This window comes from Oryctolagus cuniculus, chromosome X (genome assembly GCF_051225735.1).
Source record: "Oryctolagus cuniculus isolate XC-2025 breed Fujian yellow rabbit chromosome X, ASM5122573v1, whole genome shotgun sequence".
NCBI lineage: Eukaryota > Metazoa > Chordata > Mammalia > Lagomorpha > Leporidae > Oryctolagus > Oryctolagus cuniculus.
In genome coordinates, this window is record NC_142888.1 from 50,252,727 (window position 1) to 50,265,630 (window position 12,904).

Consider the following 12,904-nt stretch of genomic DNA (forward strand, 5'->3'; position numbering starts at 1 on the left):
CAGAATAAATAACCAGTGAACTTGACTACTTGAACATATGCAATTTAAAAAGAAAACAGAACCAGGAGGCATGAAGAAAGCTTAAAGGAACTTTGGGACAACTTGAAAAGAGCGAATACCCACTTTATTGGAGTCCAGAAGGAACTTAAGACTGTCAAAGGGATAAAAAACATACTAAAAGAAGTAGTGACAGATAACTTCTCAAACCTGAAAAAAAAATACGACTATTCAGGTACAAGAAGGCCAAAGGTCATGTTATATTCAACCCAACCAAGACTACCCCAAGGTTAAAGATAAACAGAGGATCTCAAAACTATAAAAGAAAAGAAACAACACATACAGGAGTCCCAATTTGCCTGACTGTGGACTTCTCCATAGAAATCATACAAGCCAAGAGGGAACATAATAAGACTTTCACAGTACTAAAGGAAAAAAGTTGCTGGTCAAGAATATTATATTCAGAGAAACTATTCCTCCTGTGCAAGGGAGCGATAAAGACATTCCCAAACAGAAGCTGAGCAAATTTATCACCACCAGGCCTGTCTTACAAGAAATGCTAAAAAGGATCCTTCAAATGAAACAAAGACACACTAACAAGTAAGAAGAAAAAATATCAGAAGGTAGAAAACTCAGAATTCTCAAATATTGTACATAGGGTATATAAACCATTTAATGTGAAGATTAAAAACAATAATAACTGCATTAAATATTAAGATACAGGCATCATAGAAAGAAATAATTTGGGGCCTGGCATCATGGGAAAGTGGATTAAATTGCTGTTTGCAATGCTGGCATCCCATATCTGAGCACCAGTTTGAGGCCTGGCTTTGCTTCTGATCAAACTTCCTGCTAATACACCTAGGAAACCATCAGAAGATGACCCAAGTACTTAGACCTCTGCCAGCTATGTGGGAGACAAGGATGGATTCCTGTCTCTTGGCTTCAGCTTGTTCCAGACCTGCAGGATTCTCTCTCTCTCTCTCTTTCTCTCCCCTACTCCGCTTTTGAATAAATAAATAAATCTTTAAAAAAAAGGTAACATGGAACATCAAAAATTCAAAAAATAAGGGGAGGATGGAATACAAATGTAGATTTCTTTATTAGTATTTTACCTCTTTCTTTTTTTATATCTTTTCCTATGTTTATAACCAATGCTAAATGTCTTATTTTTGAAATAGCTTCCTATAAAAAATAAAAGATTTTTGTAAGTCTGATGGTAACCACAAAGCAAAAATCTATCATAGATAACCAGAAATAATAAACAAGTCATCAAAACACCTTACTAAGAAAGTCCATTAACCACAAAAGAAGGTTTTGTGTGTATATGTGTGTGTGTGTGTGAGAGAGAGAGAGAGAGAGAGAGAGAGAGAGAGAGAGAAACTTCAATAAAACTAGAGAACAAGTTATCAATGTGGCAGTAGTAAAACCTTACCTGTTCATTACCTTAAATGTAAATGGTTTAAATTATCAAATTAAAAGACAGAGTGACCAAATAGATACAAAAACAAGGCCCAATTGTATACAGCTTATAAGAAACACTTCATTCCTAAAAACATGAATAGGCAGAAAATGAAAGAATGGAATAAGATATTCTATGCGAACAGAACCCAAAAGAAAGCAGGAGTACCACACTCATGTCAGATACAATAGATTTCTAAATAAAAAGCAGTAAGAAGAGACAAGGAAAGTCATTATATAATGAAAATGAGTTCAATTTAGTGTGAGGGAATAACAATTATAGGTATATATGCAGCCAAAATCAGAACAAATACATAAAGCAAATATTAACAGACATGAAGATAGATAGTTCTCAATACAATAACAGTAAGGGGACTTTAACATGCCCCTTTCAGAAATGGATAGATTATTCAGACAGAAAATCAATAAAGAAACAGCAGAGTTAAATTGCACCCAATATCAATAAGACCTAACAGACATCTAAGATTCAAAATAACGAAAAGATTCTCAAAATTATAAGAGAAAAGAAGCAAATAACACATGCACATAGGGTACAGAAACATTTCATACAATAGATGTAGAATACATTCTTCTCAATAGCACAGATCCAAGACAGATCATGTAGTAGGTAGCCCACAAAGCAAGTCTCGATAAATTAAAAAATATATAATCAGAGAGGGGCGGAGCCAAGATGGCAGAATAGTGAGGGCGCGCACCGATAGTCCGGGAAAAGATAGTTTAATAAAAGTGGAGGTACGGTAGCCTCAGGAAAAGGATCAGGGAAAAATTGCAGAGGAAACTCTTCCAGATCTAGTGGCTGTGACTCGGAGGACCTACGGGGAGAGCAAGGTCGCCCACTGCGTGGAAGCCGAGCCGCAGGAGCCGCCTGAGCCACCAGAGCCGCCGGAGCTGCAGAGTCTGGGTGCCAGCGCTGGAAGGGGAGGTGAGACAAAAAACCTCTTGGTAACCCGAGACATTGGCGGGGAAAGGCAGAAAGAGCCTGAAGAGAACGAGGCCTGAAACCCCATTGGGGAAAGTTCACCAGGCTGGCTGGAGGAAAGAAAAAAATCAAATAAATAAGGGGAACCCACACGGATATTTAGCCTCTCTCTCCACTCACCTTACAAAGCCGAGCAAGACAAAGGACAGGAGCCATTTTACGTAAGTAAAGCGGTGCACATCATTTTCCATATGTAAAGCGGGTGCCCCTCATTAGCCAAGCAGAAAAACCTGACTCTGGTAAGCAAACGAATACCCACAGGGGCCAGATTTCATACATCAACTACTCTCAATTCCACTCAGCTGTATGGAATTACTTCCCAACTGAGTCAAAAAAAAAAAAAAAGAGAGAGAGAGAAAGAGAGAGACAGAGACAGCGAGAGCGAGCAAGAGAACAATCAGGGTGAATCACCTTTGGTACACCCTTAACCCTGTAGAACCAGAGCTCTCTGGCCACACCCATCACAGCCTCTAAGGATCCATCAGAAGCAGACAGTCCTCTTAATCTAGAGACACAGTATAACGAGAAAAAAACAAGAATATCTCCAATATGCCAAACAAACGCAAAAGCCAAGGTAACAAGAACAAGGAAGACACTATGATGCCCCCAAATGAAATGACACCCCAATTCAAGATTATGAAGATGATGAGATAGAAGAAATGCAAGAAGCAGATCTCAAAAAATTGATAATAACAAGAAGTTCTCAAAAACAAATTCTTGAACTACAGAAATCCTTAATGGACAAGATAGAAAATCTCTCTCGTGAAAATGAAATATTAAGGAGGAATCAAAATGAAATGAAACAACTAGTAGAAAATGAAACTGTGATAGTGACAAGAAATCATAATGAAATGGAGAATTCAATAGATCAAATGACAAACACATTAGAGAGCCTTAAAAACAGAATGGGTGAAGCAGAAGAAAGAATATCAGACTTAGAAGACAGAGCACAGGAAAATATACAATCAAACCAAAGAAAAGAAGAGGAAATTAGAAATCTAAAAAATATTGTCGGGAATCTTCAGGATACTATTAAAAAACCCAACATTCGGGTTCTAGGAGTTCCTGAAGGCATGGAGAGGGAGAAAGGATTAGAAGGCCTTTTTAGTGAGATATTAGCAGAAAATTTCTCAGGTTTGGAGGACAGAGACATCCTAGTACAGGAAGCTCATAGAACCCCTAATAAACATGACCAAAAGAGATCCTCACCACGACACGTTGTAATTAAACTCACCACAGTGAAACATAAAGAAAAGATCCTAAAATGTGCAAGAGAGAAATATCAGATTACTCTCAGAGGATCTCCAATCCAACTCACAGCTGACTTCTCATCAGAAACCCTACAAACTAGGAGGGAATGGCGAGATATAGCCCAGGAACTAAGAGAGAAAAACTGCCAGCCCAGAATATTATATCCTGCTAAGCTCTCATTTGTGAATGAAGGTGAAATAAAGACCTTTCACAACAAACAGAAATTGAAAGAATTTGTCGCCATTCGTCCAGCCCTGCAAAAGATGCTTAAAGATGTGTTACACACAGAAACACAGAAACACGGTCATCAATATGAAAGAAGGTAAATGAAGGAAATCTCACACCAAAAGATCACAGGAAGTTCAAAACATATATCAGAAAATATCTTTGGCAAATGGCAGGGCAAAGCTACTACTTATCAATAGTCACATTGAATGTTAATGGCCTGAACTGTCCAGTTAAAAGACACCGATTGGCTGATTGGCTTAAGGAACAAAACCCATCTATTTGCTGCTTACAAGAAACACATCTTTCCAATAAAGATCCATACAGACTGAAAGTGAAAGGCTGGAAAAAGATATACCATGCCAACAGAAATGAAAAAAGAGCGGGTGTAGCCATCTTAATATCGGACAACATAAACTTTACCACAAAAACTGTTAGGAGAGACAAAGAGGGGCACTATATAATGATTAAGGGATCAATTCAACAGGAAGATATAACGATTATCAATATATATGCACCTAATTACAGGGCACTGGCTTATTTAAAAGATTTGTTAAGGGATTTAAAGGGAGACTTAGACCCCAATACAATAGTACTGGGGGACTTCAATACCCCACTCCCAGAAATAGACAGATCAACAGGACAGAAGATCAACAAGGAGACAGTAGATTTAAACGACACTATAGCCCAAATGGATCTAACAGATATATACAGAACTTTTCATCCTACACATAAAGCATTTACATTCTTCTCAGCAGTACATGGAACCTTCTCTAGGATTGACCACATACTAGGCCATAAAGCAAGTCTCAGCAAATTCAAAAGAATTAGAATCATATGATGCAGCTTCTCAGACCATAAAGGAATGAAGTTGGAAATTAGCAACTCAGGAATCCCTAAAGCATATGCAAACGCATGGAGATTGAACAACATGCTCCTGAATGAACAATGGGTCATAGAAGAAATTAAAAGAGAAATCAAAAATTTTCTGGAAGTAAATGAGGATAACAGCACAACATACCAAAACTTATGGGATACAGCAAAAGCAGTGTTAAGAGGAAAGTTTATATCAATAGGTGCCTACATCAAGAAATGGGAAAGGCACCAAATAGATGAGCTTTCAATTCACCTCAAGGATCTAGAAAATATGCAGCAAATCAGACCCAAATCTAGTAGGAGAAGAGAAATAATTAAAATCAGAGAAGAAATCAACAGGATTGAATCCAAAAAAAAATATTACAAATCAGCCAAACGAGGAGCTGGTTTTTTGAAAAAATAAACAAAATTGACACCCCATTGGCCCAACTAACTAAAAAAAGAAAAGACCCGAATCAATAAAATCAGAGATGAAAAAGGAAATGTAACAACAGACACTACAGAAATAAAAAGAATCATCAGAAATTACTACAAGGACCTGTATGCCAGCAAACAGGGAAATCTATCAGAAATGGATAGATTCCTGGACACATGCAACCCACCTAAATTGAACCAGGAAGACATAGAAAACCTAAACAGACCCATAACTGAGACAGAAATTGATACAGTAATAAAGGCCCTCCCAACAAAGAAAAGCCCAGGACCAGATGGATTCACTGCTGAATTCTACCAGACATTTAAAGAAGAACTAACTCCAATTCTTCTCAAACTATTCAGAAAAATCGAAAAAGAGGGAATCCTCCCAAATTCTTTCTATGAAGCCAGCATCACCTTAATTCCTAAGTTGGAAAAAGATGCAGCATTGAAAGAGAATTACAGACCAATATCCCTGATGAACATAGATGCAAAAATCCTCAATAAAATTCTGGCCAATAGAATGCAACAACACATCAGAAAGATCATCCACCCAGACCAAGTGGGATTTATCCCTGGTATGCAGGGATGGTTTAGCATTCGCAAATCAATTAATGTGATGCACCACATTAACAGACTGCAGAAGAAAAACCATATGATTATCTCAATAGATGTGGAGAAAGCATTTGATAAAATACAACACCCTTTCATGATGAAAACTCTAAGCAAACTGGGTATAGAAGGAACATTCCTCAATACAATCAAAGCAATTTATGAAAAACCCATGGCCAACAGGATAATGAATGGGGAAAAGTTGGAAGCATTTCCACTGAGATCTGGTACCAGACAGGGATGCCCACTCTCACCACTGCTATTCAATATAGTTCTGGAAGTTCTAGCCAGAGCTATTAGTCAAGAAAATGAAATTAAAGGGACACAAATTGGGAAGGAGGGACTCAAACTATCCCTCTTTGCAGATGATACCATTCTTTACTTAGGGGACCCAAAGAACTCTACTAAGAGACTATTGGAACTCATACAAGAGTTTGGCAAAGTTGCAGGATATAAAATCAATGCACAAAAATCAACAGCCTTTGTATACACAGGCAATACCATGGCTGAGAAAGAACTCCTAAGATCAATCCCATTCACAATAGCTACAAAAACAATCAAATACCTTGGAATAAACTTAACCAAGGACATTAAAGATCTCTATGATGAAAATTACAAAACCTTAAAGAAAGAAATAGAAGAGGATACCAAAAAATGGAAAAATCTTCCATACTCATGGATTGGAAGAATCAATATCATCAAAATGTCCATTCTCCCAAAAGCAATTTACAGATTCAATGCAATACCAATCAAGATACCGAAGACATTCTTCTCAGATCTGGAAAAAATGATGCTGAAATTCATATGGAGACACAGGAGACCTCGAATAGCTAAAGCAATCTTGTACAACAAAAACAAAGTCGGAGGCATCACAATACCAGATTTCAGGACATACTACAGGGCAGCTGTTATCAAAACAGCATAGTACTGGTACAGAAACAGATGGATAGACCAATGGAACAGAATTGAAACACCAGAAATCAATCCAAACATCTACAGCCAACTCATATTTGATCAAGGATACAAAACCAATCCCTGGAGTAAGGACAGTCTATTCAATAAATGGTGCTGGGAAAACTGGATTTCCACGTGCAGAAGCATGAAGCAAGACCCCTACCTTTCACCTTACACAAAAATTCACTGAACATGGATTAAAGACTTAAATCTACTACCCGACACCATCAAATTACTAGAGAGCATTGGAAAAACCCTGCAAGATATAGGTACCGGCAAAGACTTCTTGGAAAATACCCCAGAATCACAGGCAGTCAAAACCAAAATTAACATTTGGGATTGCATCAAATTGAGAAGTTTCTGTACTGCAAAAGAAACAGTCAGGAAAGTGAAGAGGCAACCGACAGAATGGGAAAAAATATTCGCAAACTATGCAACAGATAAAGGGTTGATAACCAGAATCTACAAAGAAATCAAGAAACTCCACAACATCAAAACAAACAACCCACTTAAGAGTTGGGTCAAGGACCTCAATAGACATTTTTCAAAAGAGGAAATCCAAATGGCTAACAGGCACATGAAAAAATGTTCAAGATCTCTAGCAATTAGGGAAATGCAAATCAAAACCACAATGAGGTTTCACCTCACCCCTGTTAGAATGGCTCACATTCAGAAATCTACCAATAATAGATGCTGGAGAGGATGTGGGGAAAAAGGGACACTAACCCACTGTTGGTGGGAATGCAAACTGTTTAAGTCACTGTGGAAGTCAGTCTGGAGATTCCTCAGAAACCTGAATATAACCCTACCATTTAACCCAGCCATCCCACTCCTTGCAATTTACCCAAAGGAAATGAAATTGGCAAACAAAAAAGCTGTCTGCACCTTAATGTTTATTGCAGCTCAATTCACAATAGCTAAGACCTGGAACCAACTCAAATGCCCATCAACAGTAGACTGGATAAAGAAATTATGGGACATGTACTCTATTGAATACTATACAGCAGTCAAAAACAATGAAACCCGGTCATTTGCAACAAGATGGAGGAATTTGGAAAACATCATGCTGAGTGAATTAAGCCAGTCCCAAAGGGACAAATATCATGTTCTCCCTGATCAACAACAACTAACTGAGTACCAAAGGGGAAACTTGTTGAAGTGAAATTGACACTATGAGAAACAGTGACTTGATCAGCTCTTGTCCTGACTGTTAATGTACAATGTAATACTTTATCCATTTTAGTATTGTTTTTGTTCTAGTACTATTGGTTGAACTCTGTAATTAACACACAATTATTCTTAGGTGTTTAAATTTTAAATGAAAAGTGATCCCTGTTAGGAATTTGGAAAGCATCATGCTGAGTAACATAAGCCAGTCCCAAAGGGACAAATACCATATGTTCTCCCTGATCGGTGACAACTAACTGAGCACCAAAAAGGAAACCTGTTAAAGTGAAATGAACACTATGAGAAACGGTGACTTGATCATCCCTTGCCCGGACTGTTGATGAACAACTTAATACGTTATCCATCTTAGTATTTTTTTTGTTTGTTCTACTTAATACTGTTGGTTGAATACTGTAATCAATACACAGTTATTCTCAAGTGTTGAAACTTAGCTGAAAAGTGATCGCTGTTAAATATAAGAGTGGGAATAAGAGAGGGAAAAGATGTGCAATTCGGGACATGCTCAAGCTGACTTACCTCAAACGGTAGAGTTAGAAACATACCAGGGGATTCCAACTCAATCCCATCAAGGTGGCATGTACCAATGCCATCTCACTAGTCCCGGTGATCAATTTCTGTTCACAATTGATCATAATGATAAGACTAAGAGCCAAAGGGAGCACATAAACAAGTCTAGTGTCTGCAAATACTAGCTGATAGAATAAAAAAGGGAGAGAACGATCCAACATGGGAAGTGAGATACACAGCAGACCCATAGAATGGCAGATGTCCTAAACAGCACTCTGGCCTCAGAATCAGCCCTTAAGGCATTCGGATATGGCTGAAAAGCCCATGAGAGTATTACAGGCATGGAAAGCCAAAACACTCTGGCAAAAAAAAAAAAAAAAAAACTAAATGAAAGATCTCCGCGAGTGAGATCCCAGTGAAAAGAACAGGTCATCAAAGAAGGAGGTACCTTTCTCTGAAGGGAGAAGAGAACTTCCACTCTGACTACGACCTTGTCTAAATATGATCAGAGTTGGTGAACTCAAAAGGCTTCCATAGCCTTGGCAACTCATGACAAGAGCCTAGGGTGATTACTGATGCCATAAACAAGAGTGTCAATTTGTTAAGGCAACAACAGGAGTCACTGAGCACTTACGCCTCATGTAGGATCTTTGTCCTTAATGTGCTGTACATTGTGATTTAATGCTATAACTAGTACTCAAACAGTATTTTTCACTTTGTGTTTCTATGTGGGTGCAAACTGTTGAGATCTTTACTTAATATATGCTAAACTAATCTTCTGTATAGAAAGAGAATTGAAAATGAATCTTGATGTGAATGGAAGGGGGGAGGGAGAGGGAAAGGGGAGGGTTGCGGGTGGGAGGGAAGTTATTGGGGGGGAAGCCATTGTAATCCATAAGCTGTACTTTGGAAATTCATATTCATTAAATAAAAATTAAAATATATATATAATCATACTGAGTGTCTTTTCTGAACACAATGCAATGAAACTGGAAGTCAATAACAAGTAAAACATTGAAAACTACATCAATATAGTGAAATTAAATAATTTATCCTTGAACAACTAATCAATCAAGGAAGAAATTATGGAGGAAATTTTAAGTTTTCTTGAAATGAATGAAAATGGAAACGTGACACACCAAAAACCTAGATACAACAAAAGCAATATGAAGAGGGACGTTTACAAGCAATGCCTACAAGAAAAAAAGCAGAAAGAGTTCAAAGAAACAATTTCTACTGCACCTCAAGGAACTAGAAAAAAAAGAACAAGTCAATTCCAAAATCAGCAGAAGGAAAGAAATAGCAAAATGGAGAGTATAAATAAATGACACACTGGCTAAGAAAAAATACTAAAAAAAAAAATCCATGAAACAAAGAGCTGGTTCTTTGAAAAGGTAAACAAAATTGAAGAACTCCTTGCTAGACTAAGGAAAAAAGGAAGAAGATTCAAATGCACAAAATCAGAGATGCAAACAAATACTTAACAGATTATATCACAGAAACATAAAGAATTGTTAGGGATTACTATGATAAGTTACATGGCAACACATTTAATAGTCTAGGGGTCAGCACTGTGGCACAGCAGGTTAAGCCGCTACTTGCACTGCTGGCATCTCATACTGGAGCACCAGTTCTGATTCAGCACCTTGGAAAGCAGTGGGAGATGGCCCATGATTGGGTCCCTGTCACCTACGTGGGAGACCCAGGTTGAGTTCTGGGCTCCTGGCTTTGGCATGGCCCAATCCCATCCCTTGTGGCCATTTGGGGAGTGAACCAGTGGATGGAAGATCTCTCTCTCCATCATTCTACCTTTAAAGTAAATAAAAATAGATCTTTAAAAAAAGAAAAGACAAAAGTACACAAAGGAGTGGATCGACATTTTGTGCTCATGAATTGGAAGAATCAACATAATTAAAATGTCCATATTATCCAGAGTGATTTAGATTGAATATAGTCCTTATCAAAAATGCCAATGAGGGGCCAGTGTTGTGGCACTGTTGGTTAAGCTGCTGCTTGTAACCTCAGCATCCCACTTCAGTCAGAGTGCTTGTTTGAGTACTGATTGCTTAATTTCCAATCCAGCCCCTTGCTCATATGCCTGGGAAATCAGTGGATGATGTTCCAAGTACTTGGGCCCTTGCCACCAACGTAGGAGATCCAGATGGAGTTCCAGCCTCTTGGCTTCAGCCTGGCCTAGTCCTGGCCGTTGCTGCCATTTAAAGAGTGAACCAGCAGACATAAGATCTCTTTTTCTCTCTTTGCCTCTTGTTCTCTTCACTCTGCATTTCAAATATATAAACTAAATCTTTTAAAATATATATACTGACATTTTTCACAGAAATAAGAAAAGCACTACTGAAATTTGCATAGGACTGGAACCAAAGCAACCTTGAGTAACAAGAACAAATCAGGAGGCAATACACTAGTCATGCCTGTCTCTCACCAAGTACAAACGATTAACACAAAATGCATTAAGGACCTCAATGTAAGACCCGAAACTTTGAAGTTGCTAGAGGAAAACATGTAGGACACTGGAATGGGAGAGGGTTTTTTTGGATCAGACCCCAAAAGCACAGGAAACAGAAGCAAAAATAGAGAAATGAGATTTCATCAAACTGAAGAGCTTCTACACAGCAAAGGAAACAATTGACAGAGAACACAACCTACAGAATGGAAGCAAATATTTATAAGCCACGCATCTAACAAAGCGTTAATATCCAGTCTGTGAGGAACTCAAAAACTAAAAAGCACACACACACACACACACACACACGTCATAAATAAGAGTGCCAATTGTTAAATCAACAACGGAGTCACTGGGTTCATGCTCCCCTCGCAGGATCTCTGTCCTTAATATGTTTATCTATGAAACTCAAAAACAACACTACTAGTCGAACAATACCCTATACCTGGTTCGGTTGTGTGAGTGCAACCTGTTGAAATCCCTGCTTCATATATACTAAATTGATCTTCGGTATATGAAGGTAACCGAAAATGAAACGTGATGAAGGGGGGAGAGGGGAGAGGAAGTGGGTGAGGGGAGGGCCACGGGAGGGAGGGAGGTCGGGGGGAAGCCACAACAATGCAAAAGATGCATTTTATATTCTACTTAAAACTATTGGTTGAGCTCTGTAATTAATACACAATTACTCTTAGGTGTTTAATTAATGCTATAACTAGTACTCAAATAGTATTTTACACTTTATGTTTCTGTGTGGGAGCAAAATGTGGTAATCTTTACTTAACATATGCTAAATTGATCTTCTGTATATAAAGATAATTGAAAATTAATTGTGATGTGAAGGGGAAGGGAAGAGGGAGTGGGAGAGGGGAGCATTGTGGATGGGAGGGAAGACACGGTGGGGGGGAGGAGGCTATTGTGGTCCATAAGCTGTACTTTGGAAATTTATGCTCATTAAATAAATTAAAAAAAAAAAAAAAACAAAAAAAAAATGGGCAGTGGATCTAGACACATTTCTCAAAAGAAGACATACGAAAGGCCAACAGATGAAAAATGCTCAACATTAATAATCATCAAGGAAATGCAAATCAAAACCACAATGAGATATCACCTCATTCCAGTTATTTTGGGTATTATCAAAAAGAAAAAATGCTGACAAGGATGTGGAGAACTCTGGCACACTGTTGGTGAGAATGTAAAATACTGCAGCCACTGTGGAAAAAATTAAAACTGGAACTACCATATGATCCAGCAATCCCACTACTGGGTATATATCCAAAGGAAATGAAATCAGACTGTCAAAGAGACACCTGCATGCCCATGTACTGCAGCACTATTCACAATACCCAAGAAATGGAAACAATCTATATGTCTATCCACTAAAGAATGGATGAAGAAAATGCAGTACATTAGTACATACACACACTGGGATACTACTCAGCCATAAAAAAATAATGGATTTTGTCATCAACAACAACATGGATGGAACTGGAGGCCATTAGGTTAAGTGAAAGAAGCTGAGCACAGAAAAAGAGGTATTGCATGATCTCATTCATATGTAGAATCTAAAAGAAAGGGTGATCTCATAAAAGTTAAAAGTATAATGGTAATTACCAGAGGCTAGAGAGGAAAGCAGGGAAAGAGAAATGAGTAAAAGGTTGATTAATGGGTATCAAGTTATAGTTAGATAGGAGAAGCTCTGGGGTTCTAATGCACCATAGAGTAATTACGGATAATGTTAATGTACTGTATATTTTTCTATTTTAAAAAGTGGAAAGTAGAATTTTGGATGTTTTCACTATAAAGAAATTTAAATGTGTGAGGAGATAGATATATTTACCTTGACTTAACATTACATAATAGAAACACACAGCCAAACATGATATTCTTAGGTCTATGCAGTATGTGTTTCTTTTATAGTTTTGATAACCCCATAAATATGTGTCTGCTAAAATATT

General features: G+C 37.8%; 1 protein-coding gene across 1 annotated transcript in view; it reads right to left on the reverse strand.

Annotated features, from left to right (window-relative positions):
• TEX11 (testis expressed 11) overlaps nt 1-12,904 on the reverse strand; it is a 295,156-nt gene that overhangs the window by 164,992 nt on the left and 117,260 nt on the right. The window lies entirely within an intron of this gene.